This window comes from Ailuropoda melanoleuca, chromosome 16 (assembly GCF_002007445.2).
Source record: "Ailuropoda melanoleuca isolate Jingjing chromosome 16, ASM200744v2, whole genome shotgun sequence".
NCBI lineage: Eukaryota > Metazoa > Chordata > Mammalia > Carnivora > Ursidae > Ailuropoda > Ailuropoda melanoleuca.
Genome location: NC_048233.1, coordinates 64,389,264 through 64,402,095, shown reverse-complemented (window position 1 = coordinate 64,402,095; position 12,832 = coordinate 64,389,264). Strand labels below are relative to the sequence as shown.

The following is a 12,832-nucleotide window of genomic DNA, read 5'->3' as shown; positions in this document are numbered from 1 at the left end:
GGGGAGGCCCTGGCCCTGTGAAGTGTTGCCTCCCAACTGTAACCCAGGAGCCGCAGAGCATTTGTGTGGGGCTAGGCCATTTGCTAAAGCCCTTCTCTGTGCCCTGCAAAGCGGCGTATTGTAAGGATCTGACACGACTCTTCAACTCCTAGAGCCCGGGGCTGAGCTAGAGGTTACGCTGTACGAACTTTCTCTAATGCCTCCTCTCTCGAGCCACCTCATGAAGTGCTTTCTTGTCTGTGGGTCCTTGTTCTAGGCTGCAGGGGTCCTGCTCAATCCCAAATCATCAATTCCCCACCGAGGGTCCGGGGGTGACCTGAAGAGTCATGGCTTTTTGTTTAGCCGGAGAATGAAAGTCATTTTTATCTCCATGAAACGTCAAACTGAGCAGAGGTGGTGCGTGGCTCTCCGCGGCCTCCTGGGGGCCCCAGGCTGCTGTGGCCCCGCGCTGCCAGGGAGGAGAGAGAATGACTCTGCAGCGTGAGGCCTATTCGTCATTAGAACAACAAGGCCAGCGGCTGCGCTGCTCTGGCCTTATCAGAGCGGGAGGCCTAGCTGGATTCTATTAATTGCCCAATGCTGTTGGGGTTGGCAGATACAGGAAGCAGTTTACATGGCTACACAGTGCCCCGGCTCACAGTCTCTCTGAAATGGTATTATTGTAGCGGGATAATTGTGATTAGGGACAGTTCCCCGAGGAAGACCAGGCCTTTGATGATTGAGTCACTTCCTCCCCGCTCCGTTTCAGTGTGATAGTGCAGCTCGCCCCACAGACACACACCCTTTGCTGGCCGGAGCGGTCCCCCGTCCCCGGCGGGGTTCCCAAGCAGGAACGCTCAGAGCTAGGATCACCTGAGCAATGGGAGCAACCAGAGATCACCCCTCCCTCCCCCCATCTCCTTTTTAGAAAACGAGACAGGCAACCTCATTGATGATCTCAGTGGTCAGTGCGTCCCTGACTTGGGCAACAGCACGTGCTTTGGAACAGGGAGACCAGCCTCTATGTTTATGGACCACAGTGTGGCCTTGGGAAGTCCCCTTCTTGAGCCTCAGTTTCCCCATTTGTGAAGTGGTGAGAAGAGAATTGACCGCAAATGATTGTCGTGAGGGTGGAATGAGATGAAAGTTTCTAAGCACGTAATCGATAGCAGCCACTGTAATTACGATTGTGGCCGTTGTTGCTGTCAATAATGACACAGCATCCCCTCCCAAGCAACAGTCTGCCGAGGGCCAGATCAAGTTGCCCTCGCTTGGTGGGAACACGGCCACCCCAGAGGTGAAGGCTGGGGAGGCATGAGGCCAACTAGACGCGAAGGCCTGGGGTAGAGTACATCTGAGTCCCAGCTTTCTCGGGGGCCACTTCTGGACCCAGAGCTCCCAGAGAAGCAGAACCCCTCTCTTGCCCCGTGCTCGGCATGCAGTCTCCAATACCACGCAGAGCTGCCCTAGTCCACTCACTCTGCCAAGGGTTTTTATCCAGAACAGCCCCTCATGAGCTGTCCTGAGTCAGGCTTATCTCAGCCTCCGCCAGGCTTCTGTCTGAAAAACACCCCCTGTGCTCATGGGTAGGAACAGCGTTTGCCCGAATGGGCGGACTCCACCCTCTTACTGGAACCTGTGAGTGGGCCCTGCGACTGCCTTCAGATGTGAATGGGGGTGGGGGCGAAGGGGTGCCGCCGCCGTGCATGCGGGGCATGCAGACTGCCACAGCGGGTGGAACTGAAGCTGCTTGGCTGACTGACAGCGTGGATGGCTTCAAAGTCAGATGTCTGGGGCTTATGCCTGCCCCTTAACTGTCGTGTGCCCTTAGGAAAGTCACTTATCTTCTCAGAGTCTCTCTTTCTACATCTGGTAAATGGGGATAAAAGTATCTCTCAGAGACTGTGGTCAGGGTGAAGTCAGGTATATATGCACAACACTTAGTATGGTCCCAAACACTAGAAAATACTTAATATTTTCTATTAGGCCAAAGGAGTTAAGTTAAATAGGGCAAGGAGAGCACAGAGCACCACTAGCAGGGCCCTGGGCTCCGGAAAGGGCAGAGCTCCCACTGCCTAATGTGCTTTAGGAACTGCTGACGGAACCTGGAGTCCACAAACATTGGCAATATCCAGCCAGCTCTTAAGGGCAGAGCCCATGTTTATTGTGTTTACTGCCGTACACTCAATACCAGTGTGTTCATTTCCTGTGGCTGCTGTAACAAATGACCACAAACTTAATGGCTCAAAACACTACCAATTTATTATCTTCCCGTTCTGGAGCTCAGAAGCCTGAAATGGGTCTCAAGGGTCGAACATCAACGGCAGAGGGCTGCATTCCTTCTGCAGGCTCTGGGAGAGAACCTAGAGGCCCCCTGAGTCCCTTGGCTAGTGGTCCTCTTCCTCCACCTTCAAAGCCAGCAGGGTTGCTTCTTCAAACTTGACCCTGACTCTCACGTATAAAGGACCTTGTGATCACTTTGGGCCCAACTGGATAATCCAGGAGACTCTCCACATCTCAAGGTCAGTTGGTTAGCAACCTTAATTCCAACTGCAAACTTAATCCCCACCCTTGCTATACCATATTATATCCATGGGTTCTGGAACATGCCCTAGTTATCTCATTTAAAAATGGGAATAATAATAGTACCTGTGTTGGAGGGGCCTGGGTGGCTCAGTTGGTTAAGTGTCAGACTCTTGCTCTCAGCTCAGCTCTTGATCTCAGGGTCATGATCTCAGGGTCATGAGATCGAGCCCCACATGGGGCCTGTGCTAGGCATGGAGACTACTTAAAAAAAAAAAGAAAGAAAGAAAGAGAGAGAGAGAGAGAAAGAAAAAAAATAGTCCCGTGTCATAGGCTCTTTGGGAGAATTACACTGCACGAGTATGCATAAGGTACATAGAGCCGGGTCTGGCACAGTGCAAGTGTTATGCAAGTATTAACTAATTACTATTATCCACTTATCTTTCTCTCGGTCTTAAAGTAGCAAGCAAGGAGTGAGGGATATTCCAGCTGACACTGGAAAGACAGCGAAAACCACTAGTGGTTTCTGGTAGGCGTGCTCATCTAGGGGTGGAATTTTCAGTTTTCATGTTCTCTTAAGGTATGAAAAAAGGCAGTTTTTACTGATGGCTGCTGGGTAACAGTTCGTCTTCGTGCAGATTTCCTCATGATCCACTGATGTAAACAGACCAAGGGCCACCGAGTTTGACCAGAGCAGCTTGGACCTGCCCTGAGTTGATCAAAGCAACTTGTTCCTCATAGGCCCCTGGCCCCTGCTGAGGGGTGGGGAGCAGGAAAGCCAGCAGCCCCAGGCCCAGGCTGGCCAGGGGGAGGGGGATGCAGATGGAACAGATTCCCTGGAGAAAAATCCCCTTTCCCTCTGGCCCCTGGAATCTTTTACCAAACAGATCTGGAGACATCATTCTGGTCACCCAGAGTCCTAAGTACCCATGCTTCCTTAAACTCAGGGCTCATGGTAGATCCGTGAGCAAATGTCTCCGTTATCATGGAGGGCTAAAACTGGATTTGTTTAAAGCATTTTCTCTTTGGAGGTACAGTAATTGCTCTCGGATCAGACAGGAAGTCCTATTGCTCGAAAGGAGCCAGTGTTATCAAGAGAAAACACATCAGCGCCCGTCCTCTCGGGAAGGGAATTGTGAGTAATCAACAAGGCCCCTCTCCAGCTGGCCGCCGGGCCTTTGTCCAGATGGAGGACAGGTCAGGGAAAGTTGGAGCGGGCGGTGCTTTTAAGGGGTGGGTGCAATTCCAATCCTTTCTCTTCAGATTTTCCTCTCCAGGGCACAGGTTTTCCCCAGGGAAGGGGGCTAACTTGGGTAAATTGTTCTGAAGCCATCAGACAAATCTGATTACATCGCTCTCCTACTTGAAACCCATCAAGGGCACCGGTCGTTGCCCTCAGGATCAAGTCCAATTCCTTAATAGGGTTTACAAGGCCCTTCATCACCCGGCCTCGCCAGCCCACCTCTTCCTCCTGCTCTGTCTGTCATCACCCTGGCCTGCACTCTTCTTTCTGGTTCTTTCTGTGACTGGAATGTACAGTCCTCAGGCCAGGAGCACTGTCTCTGCACATCACGGTGTGTTGGGCCTAAGACATTGCCCGTGAGCTCAGGAAGCCAGGTGCCCAGACCCGAGGGGGAAGTCCTGTAGAAGTCATGGAATGAATAAGACAACCTTCCCGAGCCAGCCCCACAACCTCGCCGCTAATCTCAGTGTGGCTTTCTATGTGTTCTTGCCCTTGTCAGAATGCTTCTTGGGCACAGGAGAAACTTCTGAGACCTCAGGGTCTTTCACCAGAGGATGACCTTGAGGGCCATCACGGTGATACAGACAGCAGGTGTGTAGGAGATGATGCCACGCATAAGTGTCATTTACTCAGCATGCACTAGGTGTCACGCTGTGTCGAAGACTTTATGTGCCTTGTCTTATTGAATTCTCACGATGACACTAAGACGTAGGTATGATTTCCCTCCTTTTATCGATGAGAGTGTCAGGGCTCACTGAGGTGGTCATTTGCTCAGGGTTATGCAGCCAGGAAGACGGGGAACAGAAACTCAGATCTAGGTGGGTTTTTTGTTTGTTTGTTTGTTTTTAAGATTTTATGTATTTATTTGACAGAGACAGCGAGAGAGAGAGAAAACACAAGCAGGGGGAGTGGGAGAGGGAGAAGCAGGCTTCCCGCTGAGTGGGGAGCCTGATGCGGGGCTCGATCCCAGAACCCTGGGATCATGACCCGAGCCAAAGGCAGATGCCCAAGCCACCCAGATGCCCCCAGATCTAGGTGTTTCTGAGCCCAGACCCATCCAGAACTCAAAGGCATACAGCTTCCCACGTGTGATTGTGTGGCCATGCGCACAGAGGGTCCAGGCTGGGGGGCATCCAGGAAAGGCAGGACAGACGTAATCAGGGTAGGGCCTCTATTTGTCTGGCTTCACTTCAAACAAAGATGACAGCAGGGAAACTGGAGCCCCTACTTCCCTTCTCTGAAGACCAAAGCAAGGCCAAAAATAGGAGAGACAGGAAGCATTTGATCCCAACGTGTCACATGAACGCAAACATCCTGTCCACTCTGCCATCAGGGAGTGCCCGAGAGCAGCCGCTGTACACAGTGCCCGGCCAGACCCCTCAGGGTGACATGGGTCTGGGTCTGCTGGCCTATCTCTAGGGTTCTTAGAACACCGGGCAGCAGAGCCTACGGGGTGCTTTCTTGTGGCTGAAAGAATGCACCTTGTAGACATCCCACCACAGGAGGCCGCAGCTGCTTGCTCTGAAATCCAACCCTGTGTTTACTCTGAGGCCACACTTCCCACTGGCTGCTCCCTGGGGACAGACAACAGCACAGATGTTAAGGCAGACCCGTCCCTGGGAGACACTGGGCTCCTCTGACAGCCATCTTTGGCCGGACTACTCCCAGATGGCCTTGCTGAAGGATCCTTAGATTTAGGGCTAGTCTGACATGCTTCCACTAAAGCATCCTTCTCCCTCTTCTTGATTCAGAGTCCCAGTCTGAGGGCTCCCCCAGCCCTTCTCAGCTTCCTCCACATTTTCTCTCACAGGCATTTTTCCTCATAATATCCTAGTATGTTTAAGCACTCTTGGAGTGTGCTCCTTGGAAGACCTGGATTAACTCAGAGATCATCTAGTAATTGCCTCATTTTGTAGTTGAGAAAATTGAAGCTCAGAGAGGCAAGTGGATTTTTCTGACGCCACACAGCAAACCCAAATAGAGTAGGAAATGGATCTCCTAGCTTATAGGCCATAATCGTTTCCTTGGCCATGTGTGTGTTTGGAATGGGAGGGCAGAGAAGCGATGACACTCACGTGGTAACTTCTTCAAAAGAAGGCTCCTCACATGCTCACTCTTTTCTCTCTCCAGCTTGAGAGCCCCAGATGGAAAGATAGTGGCTGACTTATTCACCCATTTGTCCCAGACACTCCAGTCTCCAAAGCTTGGGCCCTTACCCTACTGCCTGCCTGACACACTAAATGTGAGAGCACCATTCAAATGAGAGGGGTCCTTACTGCTTTTGTAATTGAGGCAGGGAGACTAGATAGATGCCCCCCCCCCGCAAATGTGTGTGCAGAGAGCAGGTCCAAAAATAACTAGAAGGGGTGGAGATCTTTCCAGCCAGAGAAAAGGGAGCATCAGCATTTGTTTGGGGCCCTCTTCCTGTTGGAGCCCAAGCTGACCTGTCCGTTAATTTCTTCTGCACCTGGCCCGGAGCTGGGGCTGCTTCATGGCTTCCATCATGCTAATTGCCTCCATCTCCCCAGCGACACTGAGCTCAGTTCCTGATAAGGTGCGTCCTTAATAGTCTCCCATTTCCCTGCTGACACCGGAAAATAGGCCTGCCTTGGCGGTGTATTACGGCACTGAGGGAGGCTGAGCTGTCATACCCAGCCTCACAGCCTGAACCATTAGTGGGCCTACAATCAATAGCGTTCAGGCAACCCTCGTGTCTCTGAAAGCATTCATTTGGCACGTTTGCTGTTTGTCAGACAGTTCCTCTCTCTAACGTCCCACGGTCCGTGGCCCTGGCGTCTGAGCCTCTCCTCCTTCCACAGAGTGCTGAGCAGAATTTGCAAATTCCAGATAGCCTCAGCTTGATGGCTTCAGAACAAAGGAAGGGGAAGACTGTACCAGGTTGCAATGAACTACATTTTGGGTTATGGTTCTTTGGTTGCAAGCCACAGTAATCAACTGTGCGAATGTAAGCAGAGTAGGGCTTAGTGGGAAGTTACTTCAGAACTCAGCAGTGAGGTGACATGAGCACCAGGGACGCTTGTGAAGATTCAAGTTTAAGGGAGACAATGTCAGCGGAGTCGAGTTGAAGCACAAGGTTTTGGCCAGAGAAGGGTGGGGCACCTGGCTGGTCCGTCCCTCCCAACAGAGAGGGATTACACCAGAAGTGGATAAGGGAAGTTCACCATGTGAACAGACATCTGGGAGACGTAGGCCCAAAGGACGTGCTAATGGCTTGGGGTATGGTAGAAAGCCCCCTTCGCCTTCAGATCTCTCCACGAGGTCTGTGAAAAGTGCCTGGCACCGGACACATGTTCAGTCAGTGATAGCTAGGACCATCAGTGCCTGAATTATTACTTTCTAGCATCATTTTAAGCACTAGGCAAAGTTAAAGCACCTGGTAGAATGCTAGAAGCATGACCTAATTATTATCTTGCAATACAAGAAGAATCCTGCTAAGTGATGTGATGAGCTCTTTTTAAAGGATTGTTGCTAAGTTTAACAGGCAATGGGAAAAACCGGAGATTTTTGAAGACTTGGGTGCACTGGAAAGGAACCACAGTCTCTGGAAAGGTCTACAGAACAAACAGTTTTGTGGATCCTGCTTCTCACCAAATATTGTTCAACAGAACAAAATTACCTTGATATGGGCTACCTTAAACCTCTCCCATCATACAGACTGCGTACCATCACGGCTTGTTAACCTGCCTGGATAGCCCTCTAGATGGCCAGCTCCTTGAAGAAGGAGAGCAGGGGCTGGGATCTGTTCATTGCTATGTCCTTGGTGCCCAGCACAGGACATGGCACACAGTATGCACTTAGAACATATTGAGCGAATGAATGAATGAATGGATGGATGGATGGATGGATGGCCGGACGGACGGAAAAGGGGCTGATGACCTTTCAAGGTCACTGGTTGGCTAACTGCAAAGAGTTATAGCCACTGTACCACATGTCCTTGTAGACGCGGAATACGGTCTCCAGGAGCTGATCTCATCAAGTGTTCTTATCTGAAGCCTTGTAATGCTTATTGGATGGAGGGGAGAGAGAGAATGGAAGGACTAGCAGGGAAAGTCATGATTCAGAGGTGAGGCCTGGAGGAGAGGAAACGGAAGGCAGAGGGCGGTGGTGTCGACAGGAAATTCCTGTGGGGACCCAGGGGCAGCTCCATTGCAAGGAACTGCATTTAGTTCTGACCCGGAAACTGCTGACCAGAGGTCCCCTCCTGAGTCCAATGCCTATAAGCTGCAGGGAGGGAGGCAAACTCTAGGCTTTACGTTCTACCCAAAGAGAAATGTTCAAGAGAATACAGGGCATGTCAAAGGCAATTTTTGACTGAGGGCCTGAGCGGGCTGAAGGAGTAAATGCTGTGGGAGTTCAGACGTGTAGTAGATCGTTGTGGCCAGAAGTGGTCAGAGATGCCTTTATGGGCAAGAAGGGGGGTTCAAGTTAGTCTCCCATGCTGGGAGAGATTCGGATACATGGAGGAAAAGGAGCTCAGGCAGGGAACAGAGTCCGAACAAAGCAAAGAAGTAGAAAAGTACCGTGTGGGCTTCGGAGAAAAGATGGTCCTGGCTAACTCAGGAAAATGACTAGTCAGGAAGGGTGAGACAGGGAAGCTGGGATCAAGTCACGGAGAGCTCTTAGTATGAAGCTAAATTATAATTTTGGATGCACACACACACACACACAGACACACACACACTTTTTTATATATTTTATTTTATATATATATATATATTTTAAAGATTTTATTTGTTTATTTGACAGAGAGAGACAGCCAGCGAGAGAGGGAACACAAGCAGGGGGAGTGGGAGAGGAAGAAGCAGGCTCACAGCAGAGGAGCCTGATGTGGGGCTCGACCCCATAACGCCGGGATCATGCCCTGAGCTGAAGGCAGACACTTAACTACTGAGCCACCCATTCGCCCCTATTTTGTATATTTTTATATGTATATATTTTATAAATACTATCTACAAAAGAATGAATGTGAAATGAACAGAACGTGAGCAGGAAGATGAGAGATGGCTCTTCTGCCGTTCGAGTACTCCTGTCCAATCCAGTGGTGGCCAAACGCTTGGCACAGTGAGCCTCCCGGGTGGGTGGTGCTCCCCTCGAGGTGCCCCAGGGCTGGGGAAATTGAGAACTCTGGCAGGGGAGGTGGCCGGGCTAAGACAGTAACTGTCCTGCGGCATCTGGGACAATGTCTACAGCCAAGTGAAGGTCTCCCAAGATCTCTTTCCCATCAGCCAATGGAGGCATTCAGCCAAGTGGTTAACCTGATAAGTCGGGCAAAATAGCCTATTTCCCTTGGGCGAAACTTTGGGGACGTTGAGAAGGCTCTCTGCCTCCCAAGCGCTCACCCCATCCCTTCCCTTGAGGCCCGAAACTCCATAATCAGAGTGTCATCTCTCAGCGAGAAGAAGCTGTGATGGCTTCTAAAGCCGTTATCAGTCCATTACACTTTAGTGTAAGTGAAGGATCTAAAAGCAGGTTTTGACACGGAGGCTGGAGAGGGAAAGGAAGAGGTAACCTGAGTCCCGGAGGTGGGCGATCATCAGAGACACAGACAGAAAGTGCGGGAGAGGGAACGCAGAGAGGAGAAGCTGGCCTTGTGACAAACTTTGCCAAGGGCAATTTCGCTGAGTTCTAGCAACTCATCCTGACAGCCGGACTGTCCAGTTATTAACAAAAAATGTCTCGGACGCTCATTCTGATGGCGGCGTCAGCCAGTTGATTCCAATGACCGCACCCGGCAGCTAAGTGTGTAGCTGCTGGCCTCTCTAACACGCAGGGGAGCCCGGCTGATCCCAACATTAGCAGGTTGCAGGACGTCATGGACGGCTGTTTGCTACAGAGGGTGAGTGATGCTGTTCTCAGGATCCTGAGGAGGCCCAGGGAGTTCAGGAGGATGGACGTGTTCATTCTTATTCTAAAATCCCCTGAGAACGGCTGGCTGTTGAAAGGATCAGTGTGTGGGCCATTTTTCTTTTGAGGAGCTTGCCGTACAGTCTCACGCTGCATATTTCCCGGTCATAATAGTTTGGAGAAAAATATTGCTAAATGGCTGCATAAACAATTTTAATTGGCCTGGGCTCCCAAAATGTGCTATTTTTGTTCTTCTGCCAAGCTTGCTTTTTTACTAGCTAATTATGCCCAGCGTTTAACTTTCGGCAAAAAAACAGGAAATAGGGCATTCATTACTCGAGTGACAACTTTTCAACAAGCCTACATTTCAACATCCATTGTGTAACTTCCTCTCCCTAGCTTACAGTTAGCTGTTCCACCGGGCCTTTGGAAACAAACAGCTCCTTCAGTGGGGCTGGGAAGGGCTTTGTTCAGGCTAAATGCTTGCCTCTCTCCAACGCAGGCAGAGGGAGGGGCCCCCATGAGCCACCCTGCTCCAGTCCCCTGTGCCCGGGGTGGGTCTCCCACCTTGTTCGGGCTCCTCCAAGAAATTCCGTGACTGTGGTTTCCGTTGGGCTGCGTTTGCTGCCAGATTGGGCTCTCTCCTCAGGAGCTGGACTGTTCCTGCTGTTTATGCAACACTCCAAGTCTCCCAGGGATTCAGGCCACTCCCAGAGGGACAGTCTCTTGTCCCCTAGAGAATCCCAAACACAGCCAATCTCAGTTTGTTAGACAGTAACTCCTAGAAAGTCCTCTAAAGCCACGTCTTATTGAATGAGCCATGTTAAATTGATTTGATTTTTTTAAAGATTTATTTCTTTATTTATTTTAGAAAGAGAGAGTGTGTGAGCTGAGTGGAGGGGCAGAGGAAGAGAAAGAATCCGCAAGCAGACTCCCCACTGAGCATGGAGCCCGATGTGGGGCTCGATCCCAGGACCCTGAGGCTGAAACCAAGAGTTGGCCACTCAACTGACAGAGCCACCCAGGGGCCCCTAAATTTATTTTATCTAAAAATGTCCATTGCAAAAGCATATCACATGCATAGAAAGTACACAGATTATTAGTATACTGCTCAATGAGTTCTGGTCAAGTACACAGCATGTGACTAACATCCCGATCAAGAATAGATTATTACCAGCACCGCAGACACCCCACACATGTTCTTTCCCAACCACCGCTCCCGCCATCCTTCCCAAAGTTGACCACTACCCTGACTTTGAGGACAGTCTTAGGTGTTGAAACTACATGAATGGAACTATGTACACGTGCATACATGAGCAGATATATTTTTATACCTGGCTTCTTTTGTTCTACTTTCCTTTGTTCCTTGTACCTTATTCATTTTCATGCTGAGTCATTACTCTATAGTAATGACTATATCACAAGCGGTCAATTTCACCATAAACAGACATTTGGGTTGTTTCCAGTCGGGCTCTGATGAGAAATGCTGCCGTGCACATTCCCGTGTGTGTGTCTTTCAGTGTATAGGTGCACGCATTTCTGTTGCGTGTCAGCTGGGAGTGAACTGCCGGGTCATGCACATAGCTGGTGCGCATATTTGATTTTTACAGCCCCAGCCAAACCGATTTCCAAGCGGTGCGCATAAGCTGCCACCGCACCCCTTCCTTAGCACCACTTGGAAATGTCGGTATTTTTATTTTAGCCATGGCTAAATGTGCAGTGGTATCTCAGGATACTTTTGATTTGCTTGTTCTTGACTATCGATGAAGTTGAGCACTTTTTACTATGTTTATTCACGATTAGATTTCGAATAAGATAGAGATTGAAACATTTAAATGATCAGAATCTGGAAAATGGTATTTTCACTGGAGAAGAGGTTGCCCAAATTTCCATCTCCTGAATCAGCAAGGATCAAAAAGGAATGATCGAATCCTCACAGTGGACCTACAATTGCACTAGGTGATGTGGGGGAACTGGAAACAGCCGATCACCCTAACACACACAGTCAGTGCCTTGCTTTTCTCTCTAAGCAATACTTCCTTCCCATCTGCCTATGTCATTAGAGATCCTACACGGGACTTTTTAATGGCTACGTTGTTTTTCGCTATATAAAGGTATAATTCATTTGGTCAGTCTCCTGTGATTTCTGGTTTTCACTATTATCAGCAATAATGCACTAAAAACCCTTGGGACCGAACACCAGCACACTTGAAAACTACAGCATTTTAAAGGCAAATTGGAGAGCACATACAGGGGCATATAATGAATGAATGAATGAGTATGAGCACTGATCCTTCATACTTTTTTTCCCTTCTGTGAATCTGCCCACCACCTTGAACAGGACTCAGTGGCTTCCCTGAGGGTGAGCTGAATGGAGCGATAGTGGCAATGGTGTCAGGGAAGATCTAGACAGACAGTCTACCTCCTGCTTTGGCTCCTTATGATGAAATTAGTAATTATTATTTATTATTTACCAAACATGTATTTTATGGCAAACACTGTGTTTAGCATTTCATAGTTAATTTTTGTAACGTAATGATCTGGATGGCTATGACTGTGCCCATTTTTTAGGTGGAGATACTGAAGATTAGAAAGGCTAAAAATATTGCCCAAGCTCAGTGTAAGTGGTAGAGTAGGAAGAGGAATCCAGCTGTCTGACTCTATATTCCCAGGTCTCAACCATTGTACCACTAATTCTCAACTGCGTACTTTGGCATCCCCGTGTACTGCAAACCTGTCCTAGGCATGTTGCTAAATTTTACATATAAAATTATGTCATACTGTAAATTGATTTCAGAGATGGCTCTAATTCTTCCTAACACACGCCTTTTGCAATTTGCCTTTGCAGCTCCCCCTGAGGAAAAGTGAAGCTATTTCTCCACCCCTTGGGCGTGAGCTGATCTTGTGATAGGCCTTGGCCCATAGAATGTGGTAGAAGTGATGGTGTGCTTGTCTCATGCCTAGGCCTCAAGAGACATTGCTTCCTTTTGCTCTACCTCTTGCTTCTCTGTCACCATGGGAACAAGCCTGCGCTAGCTTGACGGGAAACGAGACATGGGAAGCAAAGCCAGCCCAAAGCTCCAGATACGTGAGAGAGCCCCACCCAGCCAAGATCAGCCAAGCCTCCTAAGCCAACCTACTGTTGAGTGTAGATGTGTGAATGATCCCGCTAAGCCTGGTGAAACCACTCAGCTGACCCAGACACTCGTGAGCAGAATGTGG

The 12,832-nt window shown here is 49.5% G+C and overlaps 1 long non-coding RNA gene across 1 annotated transcript in view; it reads right to left on the bottom strand.

The window, feature by feature from the left end:
* Positions 1–8,643: 8,643 nt before the first annotated feature.
* The window catches only part of LOC105238236, a 28,378-nt gene continuing 24,189 nt past the window's right edge, over positions 8,644–12,832 (bottom strand). Inside the window, exon 10 of the long non-coding RNA XR_002142978.2 lies at positions 8,644–10,343. This is a non-coding gene — a long non-coding RNA (uncharacterized LOC105238236). The remainder of the gene's footprint in view (positions 10,344–12,832) is intronic.